Here is a 15951-nt window from a genome sequence, read left to right as displayed (position 1 = left end):
TTGGGGGGGGGGCGACTGTTTTATTTATTTACATTTCCATTGTTGTCCACCTTTCTGGTTCCCCCTCTGCAATCACCCCATCCCATCCCCCCTCCCTTTGACTATATGATATGAGAGTGTTCCTCCACTCATTCATTCACTCCTGCCTCACTGCTCTAGCATCCCCTATGCTGGGGCATCAAGCCTCCATAAAACCAATTGATGACAGATAAGGCCATCCTCTGCTACATGCCCAGTATTGGTATAGTTGGGTCTTCAGTTAGAACTATTTCCAGTTTTCTAAGCAACTGCCAGATTGTTTCCCAAGGTAGTTTTACCAGCTTGCAGTCAGTCCCACCAATATTAGAGGAGTGTTCCTCTTTCTCAACATCCTTGCCCACATCTGCTGTCACCTGAGTTTTTCATCTTAACCATTCTGAGTGATATGCGGCAGAATCTCAGGGTCATCTGATTTCCATTTTACTGATGACTAAGTAAGTATGTTAATCATTTCCTTTTTGGGGGTGAGGTTCTTGTGGGTTTTTAAAATGTATTTATATTTATGTAAATTTATAAATTTGTCTTTCTTTCCCCACTTTTTTTTCCACCCCAGCACCCTGTCTCCAAGAAGATGTCCTCCATCCAACCTGACCTCTAAACTGTCCGGGACCATCAGTCTTTTGAGGGTTAGGTGCATCGTCTCTGATTGAATACATACTTGTCAGGCCTTTGCTGCATATGTGCTGGGGTCTTCATATTAGCTGGTGTATACTGCCTGGTTGGTTGTCCAGTGTTTGAGAGGTCTCAGGGGTCCAGAATAATTGAGACTGCTGATCCTCCTACAAAGTTGCCCTCCTCCAATGCTTCTTTCTTTCTTTCCCTAATTCAACCACAGGGGTCAGCAGCTTCTATCCATTGAGTAGGTGCAAATATCTGCATCTGACTCTTTCAGCTGCTTGCTGTGTCTTTCAGAGGGCAGTCATGATAGGTCCCTTTTCCTGAGTGCTCCATAGCCTCAGTAATAGATAGTGTCAGGCCTTGGAACCTCCCCTTGAGCTAGATATCACTTTGGGTCTGTTGCTGGACCTTCTTTTTCCTCCTGCTCCTCTCCATTTCCATCCCTGTAGTTGTTGCAGACAGGAACAATTATGGGTCAGAGTTTTGACTATGGGATGGCAACCCCCTCCCTCATTTGATGCCCTGTCTTTCTGTTGCACATGTACTCTGTAAATTCCCTCTCCCTACTTTCAGGTATTTCATCTAAGGGGTCTCCCTTTGAGTCCTGAGAGTATCTCACCTCCCAGGTCTCTGGTACATTCTGGAGTGTCCCCCAACCTCCTACCTCCCGAGGTTGCCTGTTTCCATTCTTTATGCTGGCCCTCACGGCTTTAGTCTTTTTCTCTCACCCCAAACCAGAATAGGTAACCCTTCACCTGCCCCACGAACATCTCCCTATTTACTTTCCCTCCCAGGTCCCTCTCACCCTCCCCACTTGTGATTACTTTCTTCTCCCTCCTAAGTGCCACTGAGGCATCCTCACTTGGGTCCTTCAGCTTGCTGACCTTTTTGAGTTCTGTGGCCTGTATCTTGGTTAGTCTGTATTCTTTTTTTAATCTTTTCTTTTCTTTTTTCTTTTTTCTTTTTTTCTTTTTTTACAAACATCCACTAATTAGTGAGTACATGCAAAGCATGGCCTTTTAGGTCTGAGTTACCTCACTCAGGATGATATTTTCTAGTTCTATCCATTTGCCTGCAAAACTCAGGATGTTCTCATTCTTAATAGCTGAGTAGTATTCCATTGTATAAATGAACCACATTTGCTATACCCAATCTTCTGTTGTGGGACATTTGGATTGTTTCCAGATTCTATCTATCACAAATAAGGCTGCTAAGAACTTAGTGAGACATGTGCCCCTGTGGCATGGCAGGGCAATTTTTGGTATATTCCCAAGAGTGATATGTCTTCAGGTAGATCTATTTGCAATTTTCTGAGGCACCTCTAGACTGATTTCCAGAGTGGTTGTACCAGTTTGTAATTTCACCAGCAATGGAAGAGTATTCCTCTTTCTCCACATACTCACCAACATGTGTTTTCACCTGTGGTTATGATCTTAGCCATTATGATTGGTGTAAGGTGGGACCTCAGGGTCATTTTGATTTGCATTTCTCTGGTCATTAAGGACATAGAACATGTCTTTAGGTGCTTCTTATCCATTCGGGATTCCTCTGTTGTGAACTCTCTGTTTAGTTCTATACCCCGTTTTTTGATTGTGTTGTTTGGTTTTGTTGGTGTCTAGCTTCTTTGAGTTCTTTTTTTTTGGGGGGGGGCGTGGGGGGTTGGTTTCGAGACAGGGTTTTTCTGTGCAGCCTTGGCTGTCCTGGAACTCACTCTGTAAACCAGGCCAGCCTCGAACTCAGAAAGCTGCCTGCCTCTGCCTCCTTCAGCAAATCCTACCAGCGTGTGCCACAACAACCGCCAAGTTCTTTATATATTTTGGATATTAACCCTCTATCAGATGTGGGGTTAGTGAAGGTTTTTTTCCCAATCTATAGTTTGCCAATTTGTGTTATTGACTATGTCCTTTGCCTTACAGAATCTTTCAAGTTTCATGAGGTCTCATTTATCAATTCTTGATCTTAGACAATGAGCCATTAGAGTTCTGTTTAGGAAATTTCCCCCTGTGCCAGTGAGTTCAAGGCTCTTTCCCACTTTCCCTTCTCTTAGAGTAAATGTATCTGGTTTTATGTTAGATCATTGATTCACGTGGACTTGAGCTTTGTGCACGATAAAAAATATGAATCGATTTTCATTTTTCTACAAACAGAAATCCAGTTAGACCAGCACAATTTATTGAAGATGCTTTCTTTTTGCTATTGTATATTTTTGAAATCTTTGTCAAAGATGAAGTTACTGTAAGTGTGTGGTTTTATTTCTGGGTCTTCAATTCTATTCCATGGATCAACATGTCTGCCTCTGTACCAATACCATGAAGTTTTCAGAACTATTTCTCTGTAGTAAAGCTTGATGTCTTGATTGCCCAGATGTTCTTTTATTGTTGAGAATATTTTTTGCTATTCTGAGAATTACATTATTCCAAATGAATTTGAGAATTGCACTTTCTAACTATTTGAAGAATTGAGTTGGAATTTTGATGGGGATTGCATTGAATCTGTAGATTGCTTTTTGCAAGATGGCGATCTCTCCATTTTCTGAGACTTTCTTATATTTCTTTCTTTAGTGACTTGAAGTTACTGTCATATAGGTCTTACACTTCTTTGGTTAGTTACCCCAAGATATTTTATATTACTTGCACCTATTATGAAGGGAGTTGTTTCCCTAATTCTTTTCTCAGCCTGTTTATCATTTGTATAAAGGAAGGCTTACACCACCAACTTAACAGCACACCCATGAGCTCTAGAAAAAAGTGAAGCAAAATCACCCAAGAGAAGTAGAAGGTAGGAAATAGTCAAATTCAGGGCTGAAATCCACCAAATAGAAACAAAGAGAACAATACAAAGAATAAGCAAAACCAGAAGCTGGTTCCTTGAAAGAATCAACAAGATAGATATACCTCTACCAAACTAACTAAAGGGCCAAGAGGCAGTATCCAAATTATCAAAATCAGAAGTGAAAAGGGAGACAGAACAACAGTAACAGAGGAATTTCAAAAAAAAAAAAATCATCAAATCCTACTATAAAAGCCTATACTGGAAAATCTAGATTAAATGGTTGGCTTTCTAGACAGATACCACATACCAAAGTTAAATCAAGAGTAGGTAAACTATCTAAACAGGCCCATATTTTACAAGGAAATAGAAGTCATTAAAAACCTCCCAAACAAAAAAAGCTCAGGGCTAGATGGATTTTGTGCAGAGTTCTACTTGATCTTTAAAGAAGACCTGATACCAATTTCCTTCAAAGTATTCCATAAAATAAGAACGGAAAAAACACTATGTAACTTAATCTATGAAGCCACAATTTCTCTGATACCTAAACCACACAAAGACCCAAACAAAAAAGAGAACTTCAGACCAATCTCGCTTATGAATATTGATGCAAAAATACTCGATAAAATTCTTGCAAACCAAATTCAAGAACACATCAAAAACATCATTCACCTTGATCAAGTAGGTTTTATCCCAGGGATGCAAGGTTGGCTTAATATATGAAAATCCATTAACGTAGTCCACTATATAAACATGCTCATGAAATAAATCACATGATAATTTCCACAGATGCAGAAAAAGCATTTGACAAAATACAACACCCTTTCATGTTAAAAGTATTGGAGAGATCAGGAATTCAAGGACCATACCTAATAAAAGGTCTAATGTAATAAAAGCAATATACAGCAAACCAAAAGCCAATTTCAAATTAAATAGAGAGATACTTGAAACAATCCCACTAAAATCTGGGACAAGACAAGGATGCCCACTCTCCCCAAATCTATTCAATATAGTACTTGAAGTACTAGCTATAACCACAAGAAAACAAAGAGAGATCAATGATATACAAATTGACAAAGAAAAAATAAATGTATTACTATTTGCAGATGATATGAGTGTTTTGTTAGGTGCTTTTCTGCCAACTGAGTTTCCTCAGTTGAAAATTCTGTTTATCCATTCCTCTGTTGAGGGACATCTGGGTTGTTTCCAGTTTCTGGCTATTATAAATAAGACTACTATGAACATAGTGGAGCATGTGTCCTTATTACATGTTGGAGCACCTTCTGGGTATATGCCCAGGAGTGGTATAGCTGGGTCCTCTGGCAATCCCACCAACAATAAAGGAGTATTCCTCTTTCTCCACAACCTCTCCAGCATCTGCTGTTACCTGAGTTTTTGATCTTGGCCATTCTGACTGGTGTGAGGTGGAATCTCAGGGTTGTTTTGCTTTGCATTTCCTTGGTGACTAAGGATGTTGAATATTTCTTTAGTTGCTTCTCAGTCATTTGGTATTCCTCAGTTGAGAATTCTTTGTTTAGCTCTGTACCCCATTTTTATAGGTTTAAAATGTGGTACATTTACACAGTGAAGTACTATTCAGCTATTAAAAACAATGTATTTATGAAATTCATAGGGAAATGGATGGATCTGGAGAATTTCATCCTGAGCGAGGTAACCCAGTCACAAAAGAACACACAATATGCACTCACTGATAAGTGGATTAGCCCACCTAGAGTCTCGGAATACCCAAAATTCAATCCAGAAACCACAAGAAACTCAAGAAGGAAGACCTAAATGTTGATACTTCATTCCTTCTTAGAAGGGGGGACAAAATACCCATGGAAGGAGTTGCAGAGACAAAGTATGGAACAGAGACTGAAAAATGGACAATGCAGAAACTGCTCCGCTTGGGAATCTTCCTCATATTCAATCATCAAACCCATACATTATTGTGGATGCCAGCAAGTTCTGGCTGACAGGATCCTGACATAGCTGTCTCTTGAGAAGCTCTGACAGTGCCTGACTAATACAGAAGAGATAGAGGCTCACAGCCATCCATTGGACTGAGCACAAGGTCCCCAATGAAGGAGCTAGAGAAAGGACCCAAGGAGCTGAAGGGTTTGTAGCCCCTTAGGATGAACAACAATATGAACTTACTATTACCCTCAGAGCACCCAGGGAATAAATGACCAACCAAAGAGTCCACATGGTGGGACTCATGGCTCCAGCTGCATATGTAGCAGAGGATGGCCTAGCTAGTCATCAAAGAGAGGAGAGGCCCTTGGTCCTGTGAAGGTTCTATGCCCCAATGTAGGGGAGTTCCAGGACCAGGAATCGAGAGAGGGTGGGTTGGTGAGCAGCAGGAGTGGGAGAGGGAATAGGGTTTTTTTTGTTTTTTGTTTTTTGTTTTTTTTTTTTTTGTTTGTTTGTTTTTTTCCGGAAGGGAAACTGGGAAAGGAGATATCATTTGAAATATAAATAAGAAAATATCTAATAAAATAAGAAAAAGAAAACTATCTGTTTAGCTCTGTATTCCATTTTAATAGGGTTATTTGGTTTTATAGAGTCCAACTTCTTGATTTCTTTGTAGATTTTGGATATTAGCTTTCTATCAGATGTAGGGTTGGTAAAAATCTTTCCTCTATCTGTTACTGTTTTGTCCTATTGACAATGTCTTTTGCATTACAGAAACTTTTCAATTTTATGAGGTCCCATTTTTTGATTGTTGATCTTAGAGCCTGAGCCACTAGTGTTCTGTTCAGGAAATTTTCCCCTGTGCCAGTGAGTTTGAGGCTTTTTCCTACTTTCTCTTCTCTTAGATTCACAGTATCTGGTTTTATGTTGAGGTCTTTGATCCACTTGGACTTGAGCTTTGTACAGGAGAAAAGAATGGATCAATTTGCATTCTTCTACAAGCTGACTGCCAGTTGAACAAGCACCATTTGTTGAAAATACCATCTTTTTTCCCACTGAATAGTTTTAGCTTCTTTGTTAAAGATCAAGTGACCATATATGGGTTCATTTCTGAGTCTTCAACTGATCTACCTCCCTGTCTCTGTAGCAATACTCTTCAGTTTTTATCACTATTGCTCTGTAGTACCTCTTGAGGTCAGAGATTGTGATTTTCCCAGACATTCTATTAATATTAGGAATACTTTTTGTTACCCTGAGTTTTTGTTATTCCAAATCAATTAGAGGAGTGCTCTTTCTATTTCTGTGAAGAATTTAGTTGGAATTTTAATGGAGATTTATTGAATCTGTATTCAATTTTTTATTGTATTGAATGGTTAAGATGGATACTTTTACTATGTTAATTCTTCTGATCCATGAGCATTGGGAAATTTTTTTCCATGTTCTCAGGTTTTCTTCAATTTCTTTCTTCAGAGACTTGAAGTTCTTGTATTATACTATCTCCTCTGGTTATATCTCTTTCATTTGAATTGCAATAATATATGTTTCCATGATCTTATTCATGGACACTCAAGTTTAATTTAGAGTTATTTTACCTCCTATTTCTTCACTCCCACAAAACCTTAATCTATTTTTTTCACATAGCAATTCCCTTCTATATTTCCATCTCACCAATCTTCTGTCATCTTCCCTCCTTAAATACATATTCCCCATGATAGATTGTCTCTTGTTACCTAGTTTCCAAATACATTCTTGATTAAAAATGCAAAAGATTTGAGAAAATGTCATATATTTCCATGTATCATTTAAAATATTGAGATATAATAAATTTTGCCTGTGTCACTTTTGGTCATATTCACTTTTTATATTACTATTGATTGGGTAGAATATAATTACATTAACTTTATAAATATAAACATACATATCCCTGTTAGTGGATGAACTGGAGGTCTGAGTCTTTTCTGTGAACACAAAAGGGACAGCTAATTAGTATGTAGCATTCATAGAATTATATAATTAAATAGTTGTTAAGAAATCTCTTCATGTCTGTGCTTCATATTCTAGTGAAATAACAGAACTATGTCTACAAAATGTAATGGTTTAAGTATGCAAGAAATCAGTCATTTATTACTTTGGAAACCATTGTTTCATAATGACATTTCAGATTTCCTCATTAAAACTGAAAATATATTGTGCAGTACTTTATCTTCTAATGATTGGTTTATTAAGTAAGCAAGATATAATTTCAATAAATCCTTATTTTCTTAATTTTGATATAATCTTCCTTCTTTTTCTTCTCCTCATTTTCTTTCATCTTGCTAAGTCTTGCATTTTTCAAGTAAAAGTCTATCACTTCTAACTTTATTTTGTTAAACAAATTAAGATGTTTGTAGTACTGTGAAGAATCCCATGATGATAGCAAAGATCATTATGGACAAAACATTTCAAATTTGTTTAGCTATTACCTAGCAAATTACTTAACAGTTATAATTTAAACAACATGAAGCCAATTTTGATTTTAGTAGTGGTACAAATACAAGTTGTCGTTCATGAAACCAAATTACATAAACTATGATTTCATTTTAATAAGTGTTATTTAAAATATTAGGAGCAGGAATAGAAATGTATTCCCAATTCCCTTTAAGAGAAGCATTTGCTATGCAGAAAATTTGGATATGAAATCATGAGTTTGAAAATCTCATTAGCATCCAATCACTAATTGGGATCAGTGACATTTTATCTGTATAAGTTGCTAATAATTTATTTGACAAAAAATATTCTTGATTAGTTCTGTATAGTTTTATGTTTCTGTGTCTTCCTATATTTTAAAAAATTAATCAATCAATCAACTGGCTTATTGATTTAGTAACAATAAATTTATACAGTCTTTATGATTGTTTCCTGTGTCTTGCTTAAATGCAGTAGTGGTTTAATAAGACCATGAATATATTGATTGTTCAATACTTGTCTCCATTTCCATGTCCTTTGAAAACAAACACTCTTTTAGAACCATTTTTCCTACAGAGTGTGGAGGAAAAAAAATCGGACAAAATTACCTTTGTGGGAAAAATATTTTTCTGAATATTATTTATTGCATTAGATATTCTTTAGAAAGATTTTCTCTTTAATTTGTGGAGTGGATCACATTAATGTGTGAATTGTTGATGAAGGTTATATGTTTGTTTCATTTATATTTTACTCTAAAAGTTTCTAATTCCACTCAAATAAGAATAAAATATATTACTGCTCATTAGTCTACTGTCAAATTTAGAGTTACTAGTCAGTACACTGAAGACACTTTCTATTTGCTGTCCATAAGTATAGTATGCAGAAGACGATAACTGCCTCACTAATTATGATGTCTTTGTGTCATTCCAATATGTGCCATCTATTTTATTTTGTAACAGGGAGAAAATCGCCTTGTGTTTTCCTCCAGTTGAGATTTTATCACACCACATACTTCTTCGTTTGTTTGTTTGCTTGTTTTGTTTTTCTATAAAGGGTTTCTCTGTATAGAACCTGGCTGTCCTGGAACTCACTCTGTAGACCAGGTTAGCCTCGAACTCAGAAATCTGCCTGCCTCTGCCTCCCTAGTGTTGGGATTATACTACATACTTCTTAACTGATGTAACTAACTAGATTCCAATGGAAATTTCAAATTCAGTATGTAAAAATAAAATGTCTAGGAAGAAAAGCTCGATGGTGCAAATTTACTACACTGTATGTATTATAATGACATGGAAACCCGGAAGCAGGCTATCTCTAATGTTTTTGGCCTTCTAGTATGACGAAAAGACTTCATTTTAGATTAAGTAGCAATTAAATCAGGTCTTATTATTTATTGATTTATCATTTTGATACAATGACTGATTTTATGTACAGTATACTAAGACTTAACTAATCAATGTAATGACTGGAGTTAAAAAATAAAAATTCATTTTAAATCAAAACCATATAATTTACATAAAAATCTAACAGAATATATAAAATGAATATTAAATTGAAAATCTTAGAGCTTTTGTTAAAGTGAACATTATTGCTTGCAAATACATGAGAGGCAAGTCCTACATGAATTATATTAAATAATTACATTTTGTTTTTGATTATTATTAAACTCAATAATAATGGAAGTTTACAAATAAATTACCTTTAAGAACCAGTTGAGATTAAGAGCTTTGTATTAGTAGAAGCAATGATCCACTGATATTTGTTATACTATAAGTACACAGACATACACTCACTAGGTTTATAACCTGGATAATAGTAATCTCTGTGAGCTTGAGTTTCTATATTTTGCCAGTGAGATATGAGAGATATCAGTAAAATACTCAACAAGCAATCCTTATGACGTATATTTTCAGAATGCTTATACTTATTTAACAACTTTGCTATCAGCTCTTTTGAGGAGTCAGATTTCAATCATTTCTGAATTGTGTGATGCTGAAGGAATTGTTTAGTTTTGAGATATATTTCTGAAGAGCCATATCAGAATGAGGAAAGCTTTTATTTTCAAGCTTGGTGCAGTTAGGGAAGAGATATGATATCAATAAATAATAAAATTATATCTTGGGTGTGGCCCTAGATAGAACATTTTTCCTGAGGAATAGACACCTGCTGATTATCAGGCTCAGGTAGATTAATTCTTTTTATTTTGTCTTGTTTATTTAATTAATAAGGTTTCTTTCTGCAATATAAAGAAAAAATGGTGAGTTAATTAATTAATTAATTAAGAAATATGTCATTTTAAAGCCTTTTCTAATCTTCATTTTGCAAGTGAAGCCTTCTTAACAGGCACAAGGGATATTTCCTGTTTATAGGCCACCTATCTCCATCACTAGGGGGTTTCCCTTTTTCTGGAAAGAAGGGATAATGGAGGGAGGGATTTTAATGGAGGGACTCAGAGGAGGAGGGCTTTGATCACTATGTAAACTGAATAAAATAGATAAATTATTGAAAAACTGAAGAAAAATATTAAAAATAAAAAGAATTATTTACATATTTATAAAATTCTCTCATAAAAATACCAAAAGAAAAACTACTGATAAAAAAATTTTCTTTACTCATTTTCTGCAAAGAGAAAATTAAGTATATGAATAAGATTATTTCTATTTAAATAAAGAAATTAATATAAAAATGAATAGTGATATTTACATTAAGTTAAAAATATTTATATTATCTGTCTCGTTTAAATAAAGAGAATATCAGCATATGCTATAATTATTATACTTAAATCTAAATATATATCCTACTTATTTTATGTGTATGAGTTTAATATGAAAATTTCAAAGTAAAAATAAATTTGTAAATTAAAATTTCAACAGTACTAAAGTATTTATTCATAATTCATACACATTGATGTTTATTTATTTTCTTAAATTAAAATTTCCATTTAAGTTTCTTAGTATAGTTGGAAAATTTTAACACTCTATAGTATCTATGAAATGAAAACAATATTTTAAAGATTGCAAAACAGCATACTAATGCCATATATATATATATTTATTTATTATATTATTTATTTATTTACACTCCAGATTATATTCTTTTCCTTGTGCACCCTGCAATTGTTCCACATCCCATACTTCCTACCCGCCCTGCCTGTTTCCACGAGGATGTCCCCTCCACCTACCCTGAACCTCACCAGACCTCTAAACTGTCTGGGCCTCCAGTCTTTTGAGGGTTAGGTGCATCTTCTCTGATGGAACCAAGACAAGGCATTCCTCTGTTCTATATTTGTTAGGGGCCTCATATCAGCTGGTGTATGTTGCCTGGTTGTGGTCCAGTGTTTGAGATATCTTGAGAGTCCAGATTAATTGAGACTACTGGTCCTCCTACATGGTCTCCGTACTCCCCAACCTCTTTCAACTTTTCCCTAATTCAACCACAGTGGTCAGCAGCATCTGGGTGGGTGCAAATATCTGCATCTGACACTTTCAACTGCTTGTTGGGTATTTTCAAGTGTGGTCATGATAGGTCCCTCTTTGTTTGGGCTTGTCGTTGGACCTTCTTTTCCTGAGGCTCCTCTCCATTTCCATCCCTGTAGTTGTTTCAGACAGAAACAATTATGGGTTAGAGTTTGGACTATGGGATGGCAACTCCCTCCCTCATTTGATGTCCTGTCTTTCTGCTGCAGGTAGACTCTGTAAGTTCCCTCTCCCTATTGTCAGGCATTTCATCTAAGGTCCCTCCCTTTGAGTCCTGAGAGTCTCTCACCTCCCAGGTCTCTGGTACATTCTGGAGTGTCCCTCTAACCTCTAACCTCCCGAGGTTGCCTGTTTTCATTCTTTGCTGGCCCTCAGGGCTTCAGTCTTTTTCCTCTACCCAATACTAGATCATGTTCCCCACTTCCCTGAAACCCCATCCACTTTTCTTCCTAGGTCCCTCCTTCTCTCCCACTTTGTGACTGCTTTCTTCTCCCCTCCCAAGTAGGACTGAGGTATCCTCACTTTGATCCTTCACCTTGTTGACCTTTTTGAGTTCTGTGGACTGTATCTTGGATATTCTGTACTCTTTTTCCCCCCACTACTTATATTCACTTATTAGTGAGTATATACCATGAATATCCTTTTGGGTCTGAGTTACCTCACTCAGGATGATATTTTCTAGTTTCATTAATTTTGCCTGCAAAATTCAGGATATCTCATTCATAATAGCTGAGTAGTATTCCATTGTGTGAATGATCCACATTTTCTGAATCCTTACTTCTGTATCCATTCTGTGTTGTGTCCAGGTTCTGGTTATCACAAACATAGTGGAACATGTGCCCTATGGCATGGTGGGGCATTTTTTGGGTACTTTTCCAAGAGTGGTATTGCTGGGTCTTCAGGTAGATCTATTTCTAATTTTCTGAGGAAACTCCAGGTTTATTTCTAGAGTGTATGTATCAGTTTGCAATCCCAACAGCAATGGAAGAGTGTTACGGGAATATTTAAAAAAATGAATCCACCCCACAAACTCCCCTTCCTGCTGGAACATGTTCTTTTGCATGTACTGTTTGGCCTCAACACTAAGTTCTGGTGGCTTCTTGCTATTTTTTCCCAGCCAGCTGCAACATCTTGCTCAACCTGCAACGCTTTATACACCCCCATAATCATTCATCTAGCTAGCACCTAGTACCCGGTAGGTAATTCATGACTCTTAAGGCTTTAATATTCAATCAGGCTTATATAATATTAAGATCACAATTTACAAGATGTCAATATAATAATTTCAGAACCAAATATAAAGACAATATTCTAACCCAATTAATCTATTTTGTAAAAACCTTTGCTTGATTGTATATCCATGCAGGTTCTGACTCTTCCTTATCATTTGACTTCTCCTCCTCATCCTCACCTTTCTCCTCCTCTAACACTAGCTCCACCTGTATATTCCTATCCAGTCACAGGTCTGTCACTGCCCCAATGTGATTGGACAGAGAAAATGTTGCAACATTTCACCCTTTCTGTTCAATAAAACAACAACAACAACAACAACAAAAAAAAAAAAACAACAAAAAACCAACTTTCTCTCAAGATATAAATTGAACACAACTATTACATATATTGTAAATTATCTGGCATAAGGTATATCTGACACCCAGTCCAACATCATTGTCAATAAAATTGAACACTATCTTCTGTCTTAACTTAAAAGACAAAAACTTTGCACCTCTCTATGACTTGGCTTAGATTGGATGCTATCTGAAAACCATCCTCTGAAGAGTAAAAAGCCTGTGCTGGCTAGAGGACCATGTAGTTTTTCAACTCCATCAGAATTCCAAGAATGACTGAGTAATTGAGAATGTATGAGAAGCCTAACACAGCTTCCAAAATTTTAGCCAATTGATAGAGACTGCTGGACACTGGACAGTCCTTACTTCAAAACATTGGAGCATCGGTCTTCAGCCTTCTGGCCCATGAACATCTAATAGACAAGAGAAACAGGAATACTAAAAACTCACCTACTCTGTCTTGGCAGATTTAAGCTGTCCTAGGCCTGTAAGTGCAATAAGGCCTTTTTGGGCAGTATTGTCTGTAGATGAAGAGGCATTTTTTTTTTTTTTTTAACTAGTGGTTGTCTTGCCACGACTGGAACAACTCCAATAATGCTCAGTTTCTTCTTTGAATCTAAGTCAGGGAAAGCTGTCAGGAGCAGACTAATCTCAACAAGTGAATAAATAATATTAAATGTCACATTCTGTGGATTTCTGATGTTTCTGAAAACCAACTATCTATGTAAAGTAATCTGGACTGCTGTCTGTTAACTACTCTCAGCTATTTTTAGTTAAAATCTTGAAATCACCCTAACAATAAACTCAGAACCATGAATTTGCTAATTTGTTCCTAAATTCACAGGTCTAAATATCTCAGATCTGTTTATAATGACAGCAAAAGAAGGACTGGGTCTAAGCCCTGTACTTTTTTGTTTGTTTGTTTGTTTGTTTGTTTAAGACTATTTTATTGAGGAGTTGAGGCAGGAAGAGGTTTGGGGTACTGCAGCCTCCTCAGGACCCACCAGGGGGAACAGACCCCCTCCTGCCCCCTAAGTGCCTCCCCCTGCATGATGGGAGACTTTGTGCAAACTCTGCCCCTTGGCAAAAGAGGAGGGTATGAAGTGGCAGCAGCTGGGGTGGGGGTGGCTACTGAGTGCTGGGGGGCTTGTAGGGCTCCAAGAGGAGGGCAGAGAAGGTGTTGACTTTGTCGGCTCCCCGAACCTCGTGAGGTAACAGTGGCAGCTATACAATGTGGAAGTCTTCATATAGGTCTTCCATCTGATCCAGGTATTTGGCCTGGATCTTGTGTGGAGCCTCGCACATCTTGCAGGGTTTTTCAGGGTCAGGGAAAACAAGCTGGTTGACGATGATATTGTGGGTGTTGATCTTGCACTTAGCTAGCTCCTGGATCAGCCCCTCCGTCTCATACAAGGGCAAGAATTCAGCGATGTACACATAGATGAACGTTGTCTGTTCAGGGTCCTTGAACTGTTCGCTAATGGATCGGATGATGGACAACGTCTCTTCTAGCTTGGAGGCCAGCTGGTCAGCATTCATGTCCCCCAGACCCAGCATGTTGGACATCTGTGAGATGAAGGGGCTGATCTGGTTCTTGATCTGCATCAGGCGGCCCAGGCCCTGCTCCACAATGGTGGGGAAGTTCAGGAGCCTGAGTGTATGGCTGGTGAGTGCTGTGTCAAACACTACCACTGAGAAGATCATGCCTTTCACCAGCCTCATGACCTCAGCATAACTCATGGCCTCATCAATGCCAAGGAAGGCACTGATGGCCTCCTGCATCATCTTCTTGCCCATGCTCAGCATGTTGTCTTCCTTGAAGAACTCATCGTCCGGGAGCTCTGCAACGCCCAGGCTGGTGTCTATCTCCATAGCAAAGAGGTTGTCATAGCCTTTGACCTTGGTAGGCACCTTGAAGAACTTCTGATCAAAAGCATCTGAGATGTTGTTCCCTGGGTCTGTGGAAATGATTAGGACACTCTCACATCCCTTAGAGAGCTGGACCGCCAGGCTGCAGCTGCAGGTGCTCTTACCAATGCCACCCTTGCCCCCGACGGCTCTACATCAGGTGCATCCTAGAACGCTTCTGCTTCAACCCCCCACCCGGTCACCCCCGCCACCATCTTGGACCCAGTTCACGTGATTCAGGCCTGTACTTTTAATTATTTAGTATCAATAGAAGAAATTTATACCAATGATAACATTGATTTTGTATCAATACAAATTCTGTACCAAATAAGAATGTATGACTTTAACTTAGTAACAATTATAAGTTTTTCTATCAAATGAGATTATGGCTATACAATCAATTCTGTCTATTTCCTCCCTGTTCCATATATGACCATTTCTACATTTCTTAGAAAGACAACCAATTAATAACCCTCTCCAGCCCCAAAGCCCAGAGAACTGGGTCAAAGACTCTTCATAACTTCTTCAAGCTGAACATGGGCACTGAGATATTATGAAGGTGGGGGGATAGGATTGCTAGTCTCTGATGTCTGTGTCTTGACTAGTTCTGGCTGAAGTCCAAGACATCAGGAGTTTAAGCAGGCCAGTTCAGCATGTTTGACGAGGAAATTAACCGAGGCTGTATTCACTGTAATATATAAATCTCAAAACAAAATTTTAGTATCATCAAGATATATTTTTGTTTGATTCTTTGGAATCTAGTCCTCTGAGGGCTCCCTCTGTCATATCTGGTCCATTTAACTCTGGAAGTTGTAAATACCTTAATAACCTTTTCCAAAAACACAAAAACAAAACCTTTCCCCGAAATCAGCATATCCTTGATCCAATAACCTGAAAATCCTTCATTTTGACCTCTCTCCCAGAGGTCAAAATATAACCACAAAACTCAACATCACACCTATTTTGAAAAATAAAATGACCTAAAACAAATGAAATAAACTAATGCATTGTATGAGCCTCTACTTACATGGCCTATCTAGCCAAGTAGGAAAATGTCACCCAAAATTCCCATGTAGACCATGTAGAACGAATATGAACTTCCTCTGACTTGAGCCACAGACTTTAATAATTAATATCTGTAAAAGCAGACAATGTTTAGCTCTGTATTCTCTATTCTGGAGTCAGTGACTGATTTTCCCTATCTTAGTACAAAT

General features: G+C 37.5%; 1 pseudogene across 1 annotated transcript; it reads right to left on the bottom strand.

Annotated features, from left to right (window-relative positions):
• Positions 1–13864: 13864 nt before the first annotated feature.
• LOC116083528 lies at positions 13865–14952 on the bottom strand (annotated as a pseudogene). Its single transcript, XR_004115763.1, has one exon. The product of XR_004115763.1 is annotated as an ATPase Asna1 pseudogene (transcript).
• Positions 14953–15951: the final 999 nt, after the last annotated feature.

The sequence above is a fragment of the Mastomys coucha genome, unplaced genomic scaffold (genome assembly GCF_008632895.1).
Source record: "Mastomys coucha isolate ucsf_1 unplaced genomic scaffold, UCSF_Mcou_1 pScaffold8, whole genome shotgun sequence".
In the NCBI taxonomy this organism is placed as follows: domain Eukaryota; kingdom Metazoa; phylum Chordata; class Mammalia; order Rodentia; family Muridae; genus Mastomys; species Mastomys coucha.
This window is presented reverse-complemented; position numbering and strand designations above follow the sequence as displayed.